The following is an 8,846-nucleotide window of genomic DNA, read 5'->3' on the forward strand; positions in this document are numbered from 1 at the left end:
TCTCAATTGCTCCTTGGCCATTTGCCCAACAGATTGGCTTCCGCCTCAGGACACGTGCCAAAATAAGGCATCCCATTGGCCCCTCTCTACATGGATTATTCAGAATAGAGAAACTAAATCACCCTCCACTCAAAAATGTGTTTTTCTTCTTGTTCCTTCAGTTGGATGATTGAGCTTCACTGTACAGAATGATGTATGTTCAGTTTGAAAGACTGTTTTCACATTCATCTGCTGAAAGTGGAAAGTTTCACCGTGCTCACCTTTAATCTGAGTTTAAGGCGGGTATCTACAAGCAGGATGTGTGACATCGTGACTAGTTTTGAGCCAGTTGTGCTCCAGTACTCAACTTACACAGGTGCAAAGTGGAAATTTGAAGCCTCCAGTGCACAAAGACTGAGAATGGACTATACAGTGAGATAGTAGACATTTGGATTTAGATTCAGATTCAGATGACAAAAAGCCGCAGGCAAGCAGCAACATGTCAGAGACAAGGGGTACAAGGAGCACGAACAGCAAACACACTGTGGCACCCTCGGGTCATATATGCATGCTTGCACAAGGAACCAGACAAAGAGCAGACAAAATAAAAAATAATTCATATAAGTTTAAGGATTGAAGCTTCCAGCAACACTCTGGCACCCTCAGGTTGTCCCATAAATGCAGACTTACACAAGGAGCCAAGTGAAAGGCAAACAGTAGCTTTTTTTTAATAAGGGGCACATTGTAACATTGACCTGAGGGCATTACACTGAATTCACTGGGCAGATCATGTTCCAATTGGCTGATAATTCCCTTTGCTTACATTTTTCGAATGTGATGTATGATGAGACAGTGTCAGAAGGTTCATCAATGACATCATAAAAACACTGCGGGTCTGACAGTGAAAGCATGCCTGAAGAGAAGAGACACTGTCCTCTTTACTTAAGTCTTTACTGTTCTCTCCACACACTCAATGTGCCTTTTTTTTACTTTATCTTACACAATTTTATTATCATTCTATAAGTTGGATCCTTTTCTTATTGATTTTATTCATCTGTTTCTTTTGTTTCTTTCTTAAATCACTTCGTAACCTAGTTTTAGTCTAGCTTTTATTAAACTTTGTCTCTTTTATTTCATTTTAAATTTCTTTTGTCTTTTTAATCTATTTTAACCTAGTTTTTCCTCTAACTTTTAATAAACCTTTTCTTTTATTATCTCATATTTACTTATTTATTTATTTTATTCAAATTTTCTTAACATTTTTATCGTCCTTATTTTCCTTTGTGTGCATTTGTCTCAATTTTTGTCTTTTGATTTGTTCTAGCCTGTGTGAAGGTATATAAATAAAGTGTGATTGATTGACTGATTGACGGAGGACTTGTACATAGGCATAAGGTATGCACTGTTGTAATAAAATACACCAAAGGAATCTTCTGTGCCAAGATTGGTAATACATTACAACTACATTTTGCTGATGTTAAAACACACTCCCCCTCCTCAACTCTTCCTATTAATCTCTGGTGAACGGTCCTGTCAAAACAGGCTAAACCCACTTATTTTCAGGTCCATGTCCCAGTCTGAGACACTGAGCCATGTTCCCGTGGAGGTAAGATGACAGGTTTCCTTCATTTCACATTTGAATTTGGTCCTCTAACATGCATGATAGAACACACATTAGAGAACAGGATTGTTGGCAGTGTCCAGCTGTTAAAATCTTTAAATACTTACATAGGATTCGTAGATTTCTGGATTTTGCTGTGAGGGAGAAGGAGAAGCTGTTGTTCTAAGGATATTTTTAACAAGGTAAAAACATATTAGACTTATTATTATTTAAAGCAGAGTAGTTTTATGTTTTAAACAATGTCTGGAGGGGACTTTAAATAAATGTAAATTTGAAGCAAGTCCTAATAAAAGGATTTTTATTTCTTTTTTCCTGTAGAAGACCTCACAAAGTATTTACAGTGTGTATACTGGATGTCAAAAAATACCAAATGAATATCATGACCTAAGCTAAATGGAGATGGAGATATACTGTATATATAGTCACCTGATATATATATATATATATATATATATATATATATATATATATATATATGTGTGTGTGTGTGTGTGTGTGTGTGTGTGTGTGTGTGTGTGTGTGTGTGTGTGTGTGTGTGTGTGTTTGTGTGTGTGTTAATATATATATGTTTTATGATGCACAGCACCGAATGCAACCAAAAAAACATGAATATTTTATTGTTCAGTTATTTCACCACTAAAGCCTGGAGAGGGATGAGAGCATGACGTCAAAAAGAACACAAGGGGGAGAGTTGTGATATCTCTCTGTCATCACATGCCCTTTAGGTTGGTCCTAGATTTTTTTTTACAGTTCACATGGTTTTTCTTTCACCAGACTGACTGGCTCAAATTAGGGCATTTCCCTCTTAATTCACAATCCCACTTGAGGGAAGCACTTTATGTAAGGGCACAGATGGGCTGTTACACTCCTGAAAATATATCCCCTGTGAGCCAAGACATCCAGTTCAACCTTATGCAGGCTATCCACATCTCTTCTCACCCTGTCCCTCCCTCTGTCTCTCTCTCTCTTTCTTACTTTGTCCTTTCCTGTCTCTCCCTCTCTCACGTCCACATTCTCCATAACCCTGTCACTCAATTCACTCTTTTCAGAAGCCTGCAGGCTCTGAGTGTTCTGAGCCAAGCATCGCCCTATAATAAGACTGCCCTTCATCACCTCCCTCTTCCTCCTCTTCCTCCTCCTTACGACGGCACACTGACCTTGGCGGCCAAGTGCCTGCCGAGTGCCTGCTGCGTCCCGCGACCCTGGCCAGTGTTATATGTGAAGGTCACTCTGTCATCGTGTTACTTCTTCATTTAGTGTTTCCTTGAATCAGGGTTACGCCGGCCATGCTGTCACTGCCCTGTCATATTCCCAGAGTAGTCCAGTCATGACCCGGACATCCAGCGGTTGCCGCTCAGCCTTTAGTCAGAGCGTACCCAGGCTTGACAGCAAAATAAAGAAGCTGGCAGATTAAAGAGACATACAGTGAGGCAAACTCATATGATAAATGTTGACTGCACTGTTGAAATTTTCCTTTTTTCAGCCGCTGGTCAGTTGTATTTTTCCTTTGTAAGTTTTTCTGAGAAGTTTCTTGTTAACTTGGCAGGCTGTGTGGCTCTTAAAATACATTCTTTCATCCATCTCATTCTATAGAGGATATTTACTGTAAACTTATATACTGTAACTAGCATGCTTTCATGTTATATATGAAGTGTAGCGCCAGCATCCCTCTCTGCAATTCACTGTGATAAACATTATTCTCTTTGGGGAATATTGCAAAAATAAGCAAGAAAAACATGCATACCATTTATCTTTTTTGATGAGAACTGATTCAGCTTTTTTTTTTGCCCCCCCCCAAAAAAAATTACTTTAGATCGTCCTCAAAATGTAAAAAAATTGCGCCCATACCCCCACAGATCCTGGAGGCTCAGATTCCAGCTTGATGTGTATGATGTTGTGGAGGGATATTGCAGACACCTCCTGTGAACAAACAGCCTCTCTGCAGCTTACAGCAGATGCAAAGACATCAAACGGGAGACACTGCTGGCTATAGCCTATTAAAGTTACATTGTGTACTTTTGTTTTATGTTGCGCGAGGTGCCGTCGCAGATGCTTTAGATTTCGACGATACAGAGAATGGGATGCGTTGGTGCAGATATGCTGAGATGACGTTTAGTAGCACGTAAGCAAAATTTAGTTTAAGTTTAAGTTCAGTTTTGTTCACTCCTATATTAGTTAATGTGTTTTTTGAAGTGGTAACACATCCTTGCACTGCACTTCCAATACATTTGTCCTTGCATTTTTTGTAGATGTAGAATTAGATGCCGCTTTTTAGTCTTTGTTTACCCATCACCTAGTGTTTACATTCATATATGTAAAAGCTTTCATTAACTATCAAAGGCTGCAACAATCTGCACACTGTTGTGCTCTATAATGGCGAGAGCTTAATGGAAAAGATGGCATAGTTGTTGAGTGGTAGCCTGCTGTTCATTTGAATGTTAATCAGCCATTGGAGATTATTATCTATCAATATGCATACAGTGCAGTTTAGCATCACTAATGCAGCTTAATGAAAGTTTAATCAAGAAAGGCTATCTTAATGCCTACTCTATTGATTCTGATTTTTTCCCCCTTCCCAGCTTCCAATTTAGTCAGCTGAGAGAGGACATTCACACTTTCGACTTTAACCAATCTGAGTACCCCATGACCTCCGTGCCATTCATCTCCAGTATTATCAGAACCATCTGCTTCTTTGGCCCTTGATAATCACATCACATCCATCCAGATCTTCAGCTAGACTGCTCTGCACTCCGTCATCACCACAACCAGTGTCTAGACTCCATATTTCTCTGCGGCTCATTGTGTGGGTACCCCACTAAAATGACAAAGTTTTGTTAGAGTCTACTGTGATCAGCATTTCTTTTTGTGCACACTATATCAAATAAGTGAATTTAGTGACTATTTAAGCCTTTTTCAACAAGTCACTCCTCATAATAACCCACCCAAAAATCTGTTTTCTTAAATCAAACCTTCAGCCTTTCAAAGGTTTGAAAGGTCGATGTTTAAAGTTTAAAGTTTGAAAGGCTGAGGTTGGCATTCAGAGATACCAATAGTGACGAGCGTTTGAGGTTGGAAAGATATCTATAAAAACATCTTTAACCACTCCTCCAGCAAAATCTACTTCTCTGCAGCTCATATTTTGCAACTGTGTTCCAAATAGTTACATTTTTAACCAAGTAAGGTTAAATAGACAGCTGTGCCACTGCCTTCCACAGGGTGAAGTATCACTTTAGATTGGCATACAATTAATATACCCCCTGGTCCATCATGTGGAAGTCAAATTAGGATAACACATTTGACAAGCATCACAGCAAGCTACAACTATTAATTTTGCACTCAAACCATCTTGGTGGACAGCCGAGACACATTGCTGTTCACACTTGTCGCAATGCAAGGTGTAAAAAGGGTCTTATTTTGTCATTCTGTAGAGACTAGTGTCTGTAAAATATAGTGACTTGAACCCTTGAACCAGGCACTGTGAACATGCCCTCCCCCTTCTGTTTCATTTCACGGCAGCTGCCATAACACTCCAGCAACCCGACAGTGGGGATGTTGCGTAAATGCTACACTTCTTTGAGTCATTCATGATACACTGGGACACAATGTGCGACACAAACCCCAAGATACAAGTGGTGCATCAGCTCTCATGCCAAAGCAAGAACGGTATCGACTCCCAGCCAGAAGAAAACCCATTAAATTACATTTGGTTGAAACTTGACATTTTGTATATACAGTATGCATGTGTGTATGTTTGTGTGTGTGTGTGTGTTCGTGATGAAAAATCTGTAAGCCGTAGCGACAATTGCAGCATAATGATTTGTGACACATTGTACATTTAGAGCACACTGGTGAATGCTCTGAAAACAGCATCAAGTATTCCACCAGGCTGTATTTCTGTAAACATATCAGCCCAAAATATTTGCCATGCAACCCTGAGCAAATCACAATTTCTCGCTCTCATCCTCTCCACTCTCTCCACCCGCCCTCGCTGTCCTCCTACCATATGCATCCCAAAATGATCAGGGAATCTCAGCTCCTGCTGGCACCAGCTTTCTCTCACATTTTCTCTCTCGCTCACACACTCGAAAACACACACACACACACACACACACACACACACACACACACACACACAATGCCCCTCAGTAATGGAGTGACTATATTCTCCTTTACAAGTAAGAAAGCTGTGAGATAGATGATATTAATAGATGCTGGTTTTTGGACAGTTTGGAAGGCTAAAATTCTCTAACCTTCCTGTGCTGGATCTGCAATAGAAGTATATTTTTACGCATGATATATAGCCACAAAGCTGCTCTCACAATTTTATTGAAATACGCAGTGGTCTTATTAGTTGAAATCACATATTTGTCACATATTTTGTGTCCTTGAATGGTATCAATTTGCTGTCATTCATTCTGCCTCACTAACAGAGAAAGAGCTCAATAGTAAGCATCTACTTTTAATTGGATGCAGTCAAAATCCCCAGTTGAGTGTTTTCACATCCACGCTGCATAGTTTGTGGTGTTTTCTATCAATCATCCAATCCTTGAAAAACATGTGGCCTCACAAACCCTGTCACCATTTTAATTGAAACATCTTTCTTATATGTGCTACGACATGTAATTTCAAGGTAGGCTTGACACTGTAAAGTTTTCCCCATCTTTTTCCGTTGATGTCTTTGCTTTAAAACATTACAGACCAACCTGACTGGAGAGTACAAACACTTGTACCACCTGCCACCATTTGTCACAGCTAAGATGTAAAGAGTGCAATTTTAATTGGATTCAAAAATGTATCTTCTTACTTGAAACAATAGGGTCATACAGGGACACAATATTAAATACCAGAGTTTGTATAGAGGAGATTTCTGCATGTGTGTTTTGTGCTTTTCTCACCCAGCCCAATATACTTAAATCACATTAGATGACTCAGCATCTCACGATTTACATCCAAAGCCTATTTTCAGTGTCACAGCAGTGCGTAGTGTTTCTGTAAGGGTGGACAGTAAAGGCGGGTAGCTTGTCAGTCTTTTACACAGGAGCTGGTTTCCCACTACAGACTTGCTATTAGTGTCACTTTTTATGTCAGGCATAACCACAGTGTGTCCCTAACTTCAACTATAGCTTAACCTGAAGTTTATTTGTCATTATCACCATCTTTTCCCAACCATGAACTTGCAAGAACTGATTTTGTGGCTTCTTGGGGGTAAGATAGATAGCCATTTATTGTCCCCAGAGGGAAATTCTAAACATGCCAGCAATCAGTTCTTCATTTACATATTCTACAGGCACAAAACGACATTAGAATTTCTTTAGAGTTGTGTTTATAGCCATCTGGCGAATGTTAAATCCAGAATTCACTCTACTCAGCTGTTTTAGTGTATCTACCAACTCCTAAGGGAAATATCCTGCTCTTTTGCTGCTAGTTCTTAATTTGATCTCTCTGCAGTTTGGTGCTGGGCAAGAAGTACACAGTATGTTTTCAGTGGTTCAATAAAGAAAAACAACCAGCTGAAAGACTCTAAAGTGCTGCTTAGAGCTGCTAGGAACAGCAGAGTTGGGTGATAAATTGTCTGTAGGTTTAGGAGTGACACCTCTCATATTATAGGTGATCGTTTGAAAAAAAGGGAAATCACACATGAATAAAGCTTCTAAAATAACATTTATTATCAACCTAAGTTAAAATATATTAATGTTAGTCACGTAATCAGTTTTGACTAGTACTGAAAGATGTGAGCCTTGGTTTTTTACATAATAAATCAATCGTCACCTTTTAGAAATCAGCAACTAACTAGAATAAACTCAGGCTGTAACGCAGATATTCCCGTTAAACATTTGAGAGCAAGTGCTTTTAACTTTACTGTCACATATTGTGTGACCTTTTTTTTCTGTGCTGAGGACACTGCCATTGTCTGGATCTAACCTTCGTTTTTTTGACCAGGCATATGCTTTTTCCAAAAACCTGCTGAACTGTGTCAGTTTGGCTCTGAAATGGTTGAGAGAGAGAGAGAGAGAGAGAGAGAGAGAGAGAGAGAGAGAGAGAGAGAGAGAGAGAGAGAGAGAGAGAGAGAGAGAGAGAGAGAGAGAGAGAGAGAGAGAGAGAGAGAGAGAGTAGGTGGCTGTATTTGCACTGACAGGACTCAGTGTGTGGGTGATGGGAAAGTGTGTCCACTGGCGGTTTGCCTCCATGCCTCCACTTTCTTCCCTCCTCAGGCTCAGCTGCATATTCCTCCTGGTGACAGAGACTACAGCTCTGCTTCCTCGGTAGCCTAGTCTTGCCTGCGTAGTGCTGGAGGCAATCTGTACTCCTGGGCATGCTTTTGTGATGCACGCACACACACAAAAACACACACAGTTACTCTAACTACACTGATACCCTGAACATATCACCATAAAGACTGGAACTTAGCTAGAATATTAGTTTGTTTAATGCATTTTATATTCAAACCTGGATCTGTAACATGGCAGCTATGATTCATTTGTTTCATTATATGTTGATTTAATAACTGATGAATGTTATGCTGGTGGATAGCAGGCCCTGATATGAATATATGACACATATGAGCTATTATTGTATTATTGTAATGGACATGAATCAAGGATTGAAATGTCCCATGATCTAAATGTTCTTACAATCCAACCACAAATGAAAAATCACCATGGTAAAGTAATACATGGATTTTTTAAGAATGTATTTGGTATGACATTTTTTCAAGTATCAGTTTGAGCTTTTCAGCAGCTTTAATCGAAAAAACGTCAGTGCCAGCCTTCAAAACCCATTGTCCTAAATCCATCAGGCTGTCTCCAAAGAGTGAAACAAAGTTGCAAATCCAGTCAGAGAGGAGAGACAGTGGAGTGGAAGGTAAGATATCAGCCGGAACAGAGGCTTCATGCCTTGTTAACTCAGAGTTTAGCAGACAGATGCTTTGTTATGGTGGAGGTGTAAGCTGTTTGTTTTGTTTTTTTTCCCTTTCAGAAACAGAACCTTGCACGAGTTGTTAAGCAGCTCTATCCCCTGTTTCATGCCTCACCTCCGCATTTGGAATTCCACTCAGACCTCTGTTTGTCTTGTGTCTTGTTGGGGCTTTAGACAGTAATGGAGTTGACTGCTTTGCTTCCAAGTCTTTTTCTTTTTTCTTGTCAGTGGATTGTTTTGCAGAAGTCTCCTGTTATCCTAATGCTTTCCTATGAAATGGAGACATTTTCAGTATTCTATTGTGCGTGTGCTAGAAAGACAGACATTTATG

The sequence above is a fragment of the Scomber scombrus genome, chromosome 12, assembly GCF_963691925.1.
Source record: "Scomber scombrus chromosome 12, fScoSco1.1, whole genome shotgun sequence".
NCBI classification, from domain to species: Eukaryota; Metazoa; Chordata; class Actinopteri; order Scombriformes; family Scombridae; genus Scomber; species Scomber scombrus.